This window comes from Nicotiana attenuata, chromosome 1, assembly GCF_001879085.1.
Source record: "Nicotiana attenuata strain UT chromosome 1, NIATTr2, whole genome shotgun sequence".
NCBI classification, from domain to species: domain Eukaryota; kingdom Viridiplantae; phylum Streptophyta; class Magnoliopsida; order Solanales; family Solanaceae; genus Nicotiana; species Nicotiana attenuata.
The window spans coordinates 33,072,323-33,085,894 of NC_031989.1; positions in this window are offsets into that span (position 1 = coordinate 33,072,323).

Genomic DNA, 13,572 nt, shown 5'->3' on the forward strand with positions numbered 1-13,572 from the left:
GAGCTGGCATGGAGGTTCAAAGAACCATTGGACAGGCAGGAGCCATAGCTGCTTCGCCCCGATCTGATGAGCCCGAGCCGAAAAGAGTTGAAGATGCCTCATCTCGAGGTGGGGAGGCCAACGAGGAGGTGGTCGAGGCTGGTGTAAAAACCAATCTTGAGGCTCCCCAAAATGAAGATGATGCCTCTAAAGACCCACCTGAGGCAATAGTGATCGGGGACTCCTCCTCGTTCCCTCTAGTTCCGGATTCGATGATACATGATGCTCAGGCTGCAGAGTCTTGTCACGGAGAGGGGGCCCACGTAGGGGAAGATTTTTTCTGTGGCTATTTTACTTATGTGGAAGATATCACTGGTTTGGGTGATTTGGACATACCAACGAAGAGCTCGAATGAGGCTTCCTCAAGCTATACACTAACCAACCAATTCCCGGCCCCAGTGTTGACCCCGATCGTAAGTGGCCTCTCATTATCTCGATCGCGAAAGATACTCACGCTTTCTCTGCCCCCGTAAGGGTGACGCGCTATCTTTGATGCTTGGTCACCGAAGAAGATCAAGCAAAAATGGACGCAGTGGACATTGCCTATTTGTTCAACGAGGCCCAGCATGCTCTAAATCGGGTAAGTTCAAGGGCCGCTATCTTTTTATGACTTTGAATTGTATATATCTCTGACACTTTCTTTCTTTCTCATAGGCTTCGGTGTTGCATCATGAAGCCTTTCTCCGAATCCGAGAGGAACGCAAGGTCGAAGTCCAGGGTCTCACTAAGAAATGCAATACTTACAAGCTTCTTAGTGAGAGCTTCAGGTAGACCCGGTGGAGGCTCGAAATACGCATGAAGAGATGGCTGAGCAGGTATTCCGAGTTCTTCATGATAGTGAGGACGAGTCGGAGATAACAACTAACAATCTCATTCTGCAGGTTTGACAGAGGCTCGAACAGATCAAGGGCCTTCAAGAGCAAATAGATAAAGTGCGAGCCGAGGCCGAACAGTTCAAGGGGTGTATGGATACTTTGGCTGCACAAAAGGAGACCGTTCAAGCAGAGATGGATTCCGCCAAGTCACAGCTTCGATATGTAAGGGACAATGCCTCGGTCCAGGCAAAGAAGGTCGAGGAGCTCGAGTCCAAAGGCCAAGGGCATGGTAGATAATTTGAAGTGGCAGGCTTGAAGGGAGTCTCTCAGGGGAGTTCTTACTCAGAGTTTCGACATATCTGCTGAACTCGAGATCGCCAAGGCTGAGGAAGTAAAGGCTCAGAATTTAGCATTTCCCGAAGAGGATTCCGAGGATGTGAGCGGATCTGGTGGAGAAGACTCAGAGGGCGAAGAAGCTGCTCCCGAAGAAGACTAGGCCTTTAGGATTAGTAGTGTTTCTTCTAAGGCTGTTTCGGCCTTTGTAAAGGGTTCGGATCGGGCCTTGCCGCCCCTGTAAATGATTTTTGATATATTAAAAATCTTTTCTTTCCCTTCCTATCTTGTCTTTAATTTATTTTATTTATGCCTTATGAATTGGATTCGTAGGTTCGAGGTTTAGGCAAATTGGACCGAAACCGAACTAGTGTCGCATGAGTACTTTCTCGAACTCGAAGTTGGGTAACCCTTAAGTTTTTATTGAGCGAGGATGATTCCTCGAACTCAAAACAAAAGATTGCCCTAAGGATTTTGTATTAGGCCAGTGTGGCCTTTGTAAAAAAGGACTGGCTTTTTCCCCTTTTTGGCTTAAAAAGTTTATTGTTAGTTATACAAAATTTGTTATGTCTTAGCATGAAATAAGGAATTGTTCGAGAGTTCGAACAATTTTTTACCCTTTAGGGTTCTCGAGGCTTGATACTGAAGCCCTTTGTGATTTTGCCGAGGGTTGTCTTTTTAATCAATTTTTGATAAAATTTGAAGGCCTGTTTTATTACGGAATTCGGACGTCTCCGAACCGTGTTAATTCGGCCGTAGCCTTTTTATTTGGGACTTGCCCTTTGGTCTTATTTTCCCGTTTCACTTCGATCTTGCCTGAAGTGTCAATCCCCGAGTGGGGTGGCCGTGGCCTGTAAAAATTGAGGGTCGCCTTTTAAGGTCTTATGGTCTTGAGATTTTTATAATTCGATCTCGTTTGTTTTTCGGACGGCAGTCCCCGAGCATGGGGTTTTGTTATGATCGGCCCTTAAGCCTGTTTACACAATAGATCAAGAGTATGAAAGTAGAAACTTTTTTCTAAGGCATGAGATATCGGCAAGGGAAAATACTTCTTTTAATAGATGATTATACATACATACATGTTTGATGTTAGGGCTCGAGTAACCTATATAGTCACGGTTCATTCGAACGTTTGGCCCTTAGAAATTTACCTATCGAGACCCTATTGTTACGAAGTAATTTCTTTGCAACAAGGTTGACATTCGAGGGTAATGCCACCGGTATTCGAGGTTGATTGTAAAGAAGCCCCGGATACTATTGAATTGTTCTAAGTTAGCACGATCAATGGTTGCGTCGTTAAAAACCTCATCGGAAAACCCAATTGGGACAAAACCGGTCTAAGGGAAAAATAGTGCAACACGTGCTTTCTGACCTAAAGACTTCGTGCTGAGGATCCATCGCCGTTCATGATCCAACACCTGCAATTGGTTAGCTTAAAATATAAATGAAAATAGATAAGGTTGTACCTTAGCAGTAGTATCATTTTAGGAATGATACGTTCCAATTGTTTGGTAGTTGTTCGCACTTCATCGTGCCGAGCTTGTAGGATCCCTTTTCGATAACATCGAGGACCTGGTATGGTCCCTTCCAGTTTGGACCCCAATTTTCCTTCAATCGGGTTTCGAGTGTTGAAGGTGACTTTTCTTAGAACCAAGTCCCCTATTTTAAAGTGTCAAAGATTGGTTCTTCGGTTGTAGTACCTTTCGATTCGCTATTTTTGTGCGGCCAATCAAACGAGGGCGGCCTCGCATCTTTCATCCAAAAATCGTGTTCATAGCCTCGTTATTTGATTCTTCTTTCGCATATCGAAACCTGAGGCTAGGTTCCCCGAACTCGATCGGGATAAGAGCTTCGGCACCATAGACCAAAGAGAACGATGTTGCCCCCGTACTGGATTTCGACGTCGTGCAGTACGCCCAAAGAACCTCAGGCAATATTTCTCTCTATTTTCCCTTAGCGTCAGTCAATCTTTTCTTAAGATTTTTAATGATGGTTTTGTTGGTCCATTCAGCTTGTCCGTTCCCGCTGGGATAGTATGGATTCAATAGAATCCTTTTGATCTTGTGATCCTCGAGAAATTTGGTTACTTTGCTGCCGATGAATTGCTTTCCGTTGTCACACACAATCTCGGCAGGCATCCCGAATCGACATATAATATGGTCCCAAATGAAGTCTATGACTTTTTTTTCTCTAACTTTATCGAAAGCCTATGCTTCAACCCACTTAGAAAAATAATCAGTCATAAATAAAATAAACTGAGCTTTACCTGGGGCTGAGGGTAGAGGGCTGACGATATCCATTTCCCATTTCATGAACAGCCATAGGGATAAGACCGAGTAGAGCTGCTCCCCGGGCTGGTGAATCATTGGTGCATACCTCTGACATTTGTTGCACTTTTGAATGAACTCTTTTGTATCCTTTTCCATACCAGCCCAATAGTACCCTGCTCTGGTAACTTTGTGGACCAGTGATTCGGCACCAGAGTGGTTCCCACAAGTGCCTTCGTGAATTTCCCGTAGGACGTAGTCGATGTCTTCTGGCCCCAAACATATCACCAATGGCCCATCAAACATCCTCCTAAATAGCGTTACATCTTCAGCCAAAGTGAACCGCGCTGCCTTCATGCATAGAGTCCCCAACTCCTTTGGATTTGATGGGAGCTTCCTATTTTTCAAATATTCAATGCACTTGTTTCTCCAATCCCAAGTCAAACTTGTAGAGTTTATTTCGGCGCGGCCCTCTTCGATTACTGGTCTCGAGAGTTGTACGACAGTCCCCGAGTTAAGCTCGTCATCTCTGACCGACGACCCTAAGTTTGCAAGGGCATCGGCCTCGCTGTTTTGCTCTCGAGGTATGTGTTGTAGGGTCCACTCCTTAAATCGATGTAAAGTTACATGTAGCTTGTCCAAGTGCCTCTACATTCGATCTTCTCGGACCTCGAAGGTTCTGTTGACTTGGTTTACCACAAGTAGGGAGTCACATTTGGCCTCGATGACCTCTGCTCCCAAGCTTTTAGCCAGCTCGAGACCTGCAAGCATGGACTCATACTCGGCCTCATTGTTAGTTAACTTTGAATGTTTGATAGATTATCTAATTATGTTACCCGTGGGCGGCTTCAAAACGATGCCCAGCCTGGAACCCTTTCACATTCGAAGCCCCGTCCGTGAAGAGGGTCCATATACCCCTGATGATGTACCCGAGTTTAGTAACAACTCTTTTTTGACCTCGGGTACGAGGGCTGGCGTGAAGTCAGCCACGAAGTCTGCCAAGATTTGAGACTTGATGGCTGTTCGGGGTTGATACTCAATATCACCCGCTGAGTTCTACGACCCATTTGGCCAATCGATCCGAAAGTCGGGTTTATGCAAAACACTTTGAAAGGGATAGGTAGTTACAACACATATCGGGTGATATTGGAAATACGGTTTTAATTTCCTAGAGGCGCTTATTAAAGCAAGCGCTAATTTTTCTAAGTGAGGATACTTAGTTTCGGCCTCGCCTAAGGTCCGACTAACATAGTAAAAAGGGAATTGCGTACCTTGTTCTTCTCGGACTAGGACCCCACTTACTGCTATTTCTGAGACCGCCAAGTATAAGTAGAGTTGCTCGTCCACCTTCAAGGTGTGAAGAAATGGAGGGATTGGCAGGTATCATTTAAGTTCTTCTAAGGCTTGTTGGCATTCCACGGTCCATGCAAAATTGCTCTTCTTCTTAAGTAGTGAGAAGAACCGGTGACTTCTATTCGAGATGAATTGCCCTAGGACAGCTATGCGCACGGTCAGCCTCTGCATGACCTTCACATTATCTACGACTTTGATATCCTTGATAACTTTGATTTTATCGGGGTTGATCTCGATCCCCCGATTGGACACTGATCGGGTCCAAGCCTGCACTACTATTGAGTAGCGAGGGTGGTCGATGCAGTTTTACCCAACTAGGTTGGGATCGAATCCACATTGAGTTAATTTGTTTGGAATTAGATTTATATCTAAGTCTAGATGCGGGTTTTGCTCTTAATTACACTTCCACACATGTTTGGTTTGATTCTACTTCTAATGTTATTCTATAGTATGCAATATTTCAAACTGAGTATTGTAAGACCCCGTGAAAACTTCTATTCAAAACTCGAAAGCTCGTAGTGCCAAGTTAGAAATATGTGTTGGAAATGGTTCGGACCCCTTGGACTGATCTATGCATTAAAAAGTCAGGGAATAATGTTTTCCAGAAAAGTGCATTTCTGCGGTCAGAAATGCGGTCGAATAACAGCTACGCGGACCGCATAGTCGCCACAGAGTGAAGCAGTGCATTGGTCAATTTTGAGGTCAACTATGCGGCCGATTATGCGATCGCATACTCGATATGCAGGCCGCATAGTCATCGCATAATTCCCTTGGGATTTTGTAAGGGGCAGTTCTGCGGTGCATTATGCGACCGCAGAACAGGTATGCGGACCGCATTCCTGTCGCATACCCAGGCAGATTGTTTAGTTTTTGGGGAGCATTTTTGCGGTCCATTCTGCGGGACACATGTTTAGTCGTTTTTGGCCCAGTCAGGGCGATAGGGGATCCCACCAGCGGGGTCAGTCAGGAGATAGGTCCCAGTGGCAGCAGAGGTCCCCGTGCCCCAGGTGCGAGAAGATGCACTCGGGGATTTGCTACATGGAGTTGCCTGTATGTTATGGATGTTGGATGAGGGGTCATATTCAGAGGCATTGTCGTGTATCCCGCCAGGGAGCAGGTAGGGGCACAACACAGCCAGCCAACCCAGCAGCTGCTACATCTTCAGCCCCTCTCCAGCTCGAGGTACGCCAGTACCCGCGGGGCATGGTGCAGCTAGGGGTGGTGCGCAGAGTTCAGGAGGACCCAGCCGGTTCTATGCCATGAGTGGTCGTCAGACTGCAGAGGCTTTTCCAGATGTTGTTATAGGTATTCTGACTGTCCAATCTCATGATGTGTATGCAATTATTGACCCTGGTTCCACCCTGTCCTATGTTACACCTTTTGTTGCTATGGAATTCGGGATAGAACCAGAACAGCTTCATGAACCGTTCTCGGTATCTACTCCGTTTGGTGAGTCAATTTTGGCTACTCGAGTTTATAGAAGTTGTGTTGTCACGGTGCGTGGTAGGGATACCATGGCCAATTTTATCGAATTGGGGATGGTTGATTTTGATGTAATAATGGGGATGGATTGGCTTTATTCATGTTTTTCCAAGCTTGACTGTCGAACTAGAACTATGAGGCTTGAGTTTCCTAATGAGCCCATTGTTGAATGGAAGGGGGATAATGCTGTGCCTAAAGGTCGGTTTATTTCTTACCTTATGGCCGCAAAGATGATCAAGAAAGGGTGTATCTGCCATTTAGTTCGGGTTACGGACACCGATGTCGAGGCACTTAGCCTTGAGTCTGTGCCTGTCGCGAGTGAATTTCCGGATGTCTTTCCAGATGAGCTTCCTGGGATCCCACCTGACAGGGAGATTGATTTTGGGATCTATGTGATGCCAGGCACGCAGCCTATATCAATTCCACCTTACAGAATGGCACCGGCAGAATTGAAGGAACTAAATGAGCAATTGAAGGATTTGTTAGAAAAGGGTTTCATCCGGCCAAGTGTGTCACCATGGGGTGCACCGGTTTTGTTTGTAAGGAAGAAAGATGGGTCGTTGCGAATGTGTATTGACTACCGGCAGCTTAACAAAGTCACCATCAAAAATAAATACCCCCTACCCAGAATAGATGACTTATTAGACCAATTGCAAGGTGCTATGTGTTTTTTAAAGATTGACCTGCGGTCCGGGTATCACCAATTGAAGATAAGGGAGTAGGATATTCCAAAAACAGCTTTCAGGACTCGGTATGGGCACTTTGAATTTCTGGTGATGTCTTTTGGGCTAAAAAATGCCCCGGCAGCATTCATGGATCTTATAAATCGAGTCTTCAAGTCTTTTCTAGACTCCTTTGTAATAGTGTTCATTGACGATATTCTTGTGTACTCCCAGAGTCGAGAGGATCATGCTAACCATCTCAGGGCAGGTTTGCAGACCCTTCAGCAACATCGATTGTATGCAAAATTTTCGAAATGTGAATTTTGGCATGAATCTGTCGCGTTCTTGGGTCATGTCGTCTCCAGGGAAGGAATTATGGTTGATCCTCAAAAGGTTGCAACAGTGAAAAATTGGCCTAGACCTACCACTCCAACAGAGATTCGTAGTTTCTTGGGTTTGGCCAGGTACTACAGAAGATTTGTGGAGGGGTTTTCTACTCTTGCCTCTCCATTGACTAAATTGACCCAGAAAGCAGTTAAGTTCCAGTGGTCAGATGCTTGTGAGAAGAGCTTCCAAGAATTGAAATCAAGATTGACTTCAGCACCGGTATTAACCCTGCCAGAGGGTACAGAGGGGTTCTTGGTGTATTGCGATGCTTCAAGGATCGGGATCGGGTGTGTGTTAATGCAACATGGCAAGGTTATAGCCTACGCTTCTAGGCAACTCAAGAATCATGAAAAGAACTATCCGACCCATGACTTCGAGCTTGCAACAGTGGTGTTTGCGCTAAAGATTTGGCGATATTATCTATATGGAGTCCATGTGGATGTGTTCACGAACCACAAGAGCCTTCAATATATTTTCAAACAGAAGGAGTTGAACCTGAGGCAGAGAAGATGGCTGGAGTTACTCAAGGACTATGACATTGATATTCTCTATCACCCAGGAAAGGCTAACGTTGTGGCTGATGCTCTTAATCGAAAATCTATGGGAAGTTTGGCTCATTTGAAGGCGCATCTGAGGCCGTTGGCCTGGGAGGTTCATCAGGTGGCTAGTTTGGGGGTTCGCCTTGCGGACTCTAATGAAGGAGGGATAATTGTGTAGAATAGGACGGAATCGTCGCTCGTGGTGGAGGTGAAAGAAAAGTAATTCAACGATCCATTGTTAGCGCATCTGAAAGAGGGGATTCATAAACACAAGACCACGACTTTTTCCTTTGGCATGGATGATGGTACCCTACGGTACCAAGGCCGCCTATGTGTTCCGGATATTGACGGTCTTCGGGGAAGGATTATGGCAGAAGCTCACACTTCCAGGTATTCAGTGCACCCAGGTTCTACAAAAATGTATCATGATCTTAAGGAAGTTTATTGGTGGAACAACATGAAGAAGGATGTGGCGGACTTTATGGCAAGGTGTCCGAACTGTCAACAAGTGAAGGCCGAACATCAAAAGCCCGATGGATTGGCTCAAAGCATAGAAATCCCAATGTGGAAATGGGAAATGATCAACATGGATTTTGTGGTGGGGTTACCGCGCACTCCGCGCAAGTTCGACTCAATTTGGGTGATCGTGGATCGGCTCACGAAATCAGCACACTTCTTGCCAGTCAAATCTACCGACACAGCGGAACAGTATGGTCAGTTTTATATCAAGGAAATAGTCAGGTTGCATGGTACTCTAGTCTCAATCATTTCAGATCGAGGGGCTCAATTCACGGCCAACTTTTGGAAGAAATTTCAGCAAGGTTTGGGCACGCAGGTAAATCTTAGCATAACTTTTCACCCCCCATACTGACGGGCAAGCAGAGCGAACTATTCAAACGCTTGAGGACATGTTGCGTGCTTGTATTCTTGATTTCAAAGGCAGCTGGGATGATCATTTGCCACTTATAGAGTTTGCTTTCAACAATAGCTTCCATGCTAGTATCCAGATGGCACCATTTGAGGCACTGTATGGTAGGAGATGTAGGTCTCCCATTGGGTGGTTCGAGGTCAGAGAAGCTGAATTGATAGGGCCGGACCTTGTGCACCAGGCCATAGAGAAAGTCAAAATTATTAAGGAAAGGTTGAAAACTGCTCAGAGTCGCCAAAAGTCTTATTCGGATGTTCGTCGCAGGGATTTGGAATTCAAAGAAGATGATTGAGTATTCTTGAAGGTTTCCCCCATGAAGGGCATCATGCGGTTTGGGAAGAAAGGAAAATTGGGCCCAAGGTATGTCGGACCGTACAGAATCATCTAGCGGATTGGTCAGGTGGCATACATGCTTGAGTTGCCACCCGAAATGTCATTGGTACATCCAGTCTTTCATGTGTCTATGTTGAAGAAAATAGTGGGAGATCCGTCCACTATCGTGCTAGTTGAAACTATTGAGGTCAATGAAGAACTGTCATATGAAGAAGTTCCAGTTGCCATTCTTGACAGGAAGGTCCGGAAATTGAGAAATAAGGAAATTGCCTCCGTAAAGGTGTTATGCGAAACCAGCAGGTTGAGGAACCCACTTGGGAAGTCGAGGAAGAAATAAGGAGGAAGTACCCACATTTGTTTGTATAGCCATGTAATAGCTTTTATGCATTTGGTTCCTAAGAACTATGTATCATTGATTTGATCTATGTAAAACTGTTCTGTTTCGTTTTGGATACATGATTGCCTATGCGGCCACGGTTAGCATTGTACAAGTCATGTTATGTCTGTGAGATATGTATATGCTGTTAGGTTATGTTTCTAGGGCTCTTTGACAGGTGGATAGGCCTAGATACAAGGGAAACTCCGGCGAAATTTTCGAAAATTTAAGGAGTTAACCAAATTTGGGTCTACTATATGGTTTCGTGTTGTGAAAAGTAGAGGTTGCATAAAGATTGCCTATGAGTGAACCTTAATCCTCATTCGAGGACGAATGATCTTAAGTGGGGGAGGATGTAAGACCCCGTGAAAACTTCTACTCAAAACTCGAAAGCTCGTAGTGCCAAGGTTCGGACCCCTTGGACTGATCTATGCATTAAAAAGTCAGGGAATAATATTTTCCAGAAAAGTGCGTTTCTGCGGTCCAGAATGCGGTCGCATAACAGCTATTTGGACCGCATAGTCGCTGCAGAGTGAAGCAGTGTGTTGGTTAGTTTTGAGGTCAACTATGCGGCCGATTATGCGATCGCATACTCGATATGCGGGCCGCATAGACATCGCATAATTCCCCGGGCTGCATAGTCATCGCGTATTTCCCTTGGGATTTTGTAAGGGGCAGTACTGCGGTGCATTATGCGACTGCAGAACAGGTATGCGGACCACATTCCTGTCTCATACCTAGGCAGATTGTTTAGTTTTTGGGGAGTGTCACACCTCCTTTTTCACTACACCCCCGTAAAGGGGTATAATAAGGGAGTTATTTCCAACTTGAAGTGACAATCGAAACGGGATTCATTTTATTAAAAAATTCAGAGTCGCCACTTGGGAGATTTATGGTGTCCCAAGTCACCGGTTAAAATCCCGAATCGAGGAAAAGGTTTGACTCTGTTTATGGTCTGCGAATCAGAAATCCGGGTAAGGAATTCTATTAACCCGGGAGAAGGTGTTAGGCACTCCCGAGTTCCGTGGTTCTAGCACGGTCGCTTTGATCATACTTGGCTTATAAATTATTTAATTACTGATTTTAGAACCTATGTGCATTTACTTCTTTCACCGCTTTCGATTAGAAAACTTATCTTGAAACGGGTTACGCGTACGTATACCCGCCCGTTTGGTGCGTCAAAAATCATGTCACGCGAACGTGTCCACAATTAATAACGCTTAATTATTATTAAGAAAAGTTTGGGCCGAAGTTGCGTAAACGCATACTCCGGTTTTGTTTTCAAAAGTGTAGTTGTGTTACGCGGACGTATACGCAACCACACTTGGTATTTTAAACGGCCCTAAAGGATATTCTACGAAATATTAGTCATTTGTACATCTAGGTCATGAAATTAATGCGAAGGCCATATGACATTTCTCGAATAACCCAGCTCCTCATTTCAATTTTAAGAGACCAAACAAGAAACAGTAAGCACTCTACATAATCCACCTAAAGCACAATCAATTTAACTCTTAAATAAAACTATATACACATCAATTCGTGCATTGAACGCTCAATCGAATCCATTCCCAACATTCATTTTTAGGCAATGAAAACGTTCAAACAAAATATTCACCACAAATGACTAAGCATGGTATGGCGAGATTATGAATGATTTTCCTAAACTATGTTGACATTGAATATAAGGCTAAGAATATTGAACTAATGCGCGAAGATATAGGAGCAAATAGTAATTGTGTTATCAAAAATACATGACATCAAATTTAGGTGATTAACTTCTGAAAATACTATCACAGAATGAAATTGCATACAACCAAGAATAGAGTAAACTTTTAGCAACATAGTTCTTACATTCAGTGATATGCCACGACAATGAATATTTACTGAACTTGATTTGTGCTAACTCACAATCCAAAGCTTACCTTTAATTCTACAATGCTCTCGATGAATTTAGTTCAAAACAAATTACCAAACAGATGAAGTGTATTCAACTTCTAAAATGGATACAACTAATACCTAAGATCAAATGAGAACCCCGCAAAATGAATTAAGTCAAGCAAAACGTAACCAAACGATGAGACATCAGAACAATTTTAAAATCATCCAAAGATTGATAACAGGAGCACAGGCAGAACATTTAAAATCAAAGCAAGAAAATGGACTATAGATTAACAACTTCGAATTTCCTTTGAAGCTTTTAAAAGAACGTACATGAATTTCCAAGCTGAGACCAAACAGAGCTGCCGAATTCCAAAACGGAGCCGTGAACTACGAGCGGAACTAGCAAGCGGAACCTCAAACCAGCAAAGTCGTCGACCGGAATCTCGGTCAGCCCGGGTTTCGACGGGAACCTTAAACAATCATCAAAATAAACCGCTAAAACTAGGCGTAGTCACACATGATGTCAAAATCCGGCCAGCGAGATAAACCATTTTTTGATGTATCGCCGGCGTTCATGGCTGTCGTTCTCTGAAAGTGTGGAGGTTGTTTTTTTTGTACTGCTGTTGAAGAAACCAAATCAGAAATCGGGAGGGGAAAGGTTGAAGACGACGTAAGAAGGGGGTCGTTTTTTTTTGGTGTTCACCAGCTGCCTTCTCTTTCTTTTAGCTTTAGGTTTGTTTTTTCATTTTTTTGAAGATTGAAGCTTGAGGGGGGCCTTTCAAACGGTGAAGGAGCAGAAGCTCCAAATCTAATGGGGAAGGGCTCGTTTTTGCTTTTTTGAAAGCGGGCGATTCCTCTCCTCCGGTGTATAGAGTGTTAGTCCTATTATATGAGTCTAGGTCTAGGTTTACATTTTATNATTAAAAATTAAAAGCTAAAATTGAATTGCACTTCCCTTGTTCTCCAGGTGGGCTCCTGACTGCTGAACTTGAAAAGTATTCCCTTGTTCTCCAGGTGGGCTCCTGACTGCAACAAATAAAAAAAAAACAAAGAAAACTTTCTGCCCCAGCTTGGTAGTTGGGTACACGGGTAAGTGTTAAACTGGATTATTCTACCAACTATTATAAGAATTTGAAAGCTAAGTCCTATTATCCAGGGATGTCCTGACAATTTCTAATAATTATGAATCTAGGTTATATCCCCTAGAGGTATTACCCCCACTACATTTGTTGTCTAAAAGGTCTTAAACTACTCCCCATTATCCAGGTGGTCCTGACAACTTCTAGTTAAAAGATAGTTTTAACCTAAGTTATATCTAATGAAGGTACGATTCCCACTATATCTTGTTATCTAAACAAACTTTAAAGCTATGTCCCATTTTCCAGGAGGGTCCTAAAAACTCCTAATTGAATCCTATCTTAACCGTGTGAACTTTGAAACCAACTTATATTCCTATTTATGCTAAATTATGCTACTCATGATTGTTTTGAAATTTAAACTAAGTCCCATTTTCCAGGAGGGTCCTGAGAGTTTCCAGTCATACCTGTTTTGGTCCTTGCTTTTTCCCTAAGGAGGGTTCCAACGAAAACTTTCTGCCCCTGTTTCAATCAAAGAAAAATCTTGTCAGTTTAAAAATGTGGTGGTTGGTTTGTGGCCTTGAACTTTGAGGGTGATTGTGCCTTTTCTTCCCATTATCGCTGATTCCATTTGAAGACCTTGCTTGTTTGGTGACTAACCACTTTCCTCTGTCATCTTTACCATTGAAAATACCTCTTCTCCATTCAGACCCAACACCCTCTATCTGTTGCATTGCTCATGAACTGGCATCTACCCAACCTTTGTGTCTCGCATGAATCCCAGAGCACGTCCATTACCCCCACTCTGTGTATACGCTGTTCTTTCTTGACTTAACCACTGGCTTCGGCCTTGAGGTCTGTTGCTCCTTCATTTTGGTTTTCATTCGACGACCTTACTCATTCCTTGACTAACCACTTCCTTTGTAAGCCTTGACCCAGAAAACACCTCTTCTCGTTCAGGCCCACTACCCTTTATCTGTTGCACCGCTCGTACTGACATTTACCGAACTTTTGTGTTTCACCTGGACTCCCAAGCATATTAATTGTTACCAACTCAACGCGCATGTTGTTCGTTCATGATTTGAATCAATGGCCTTG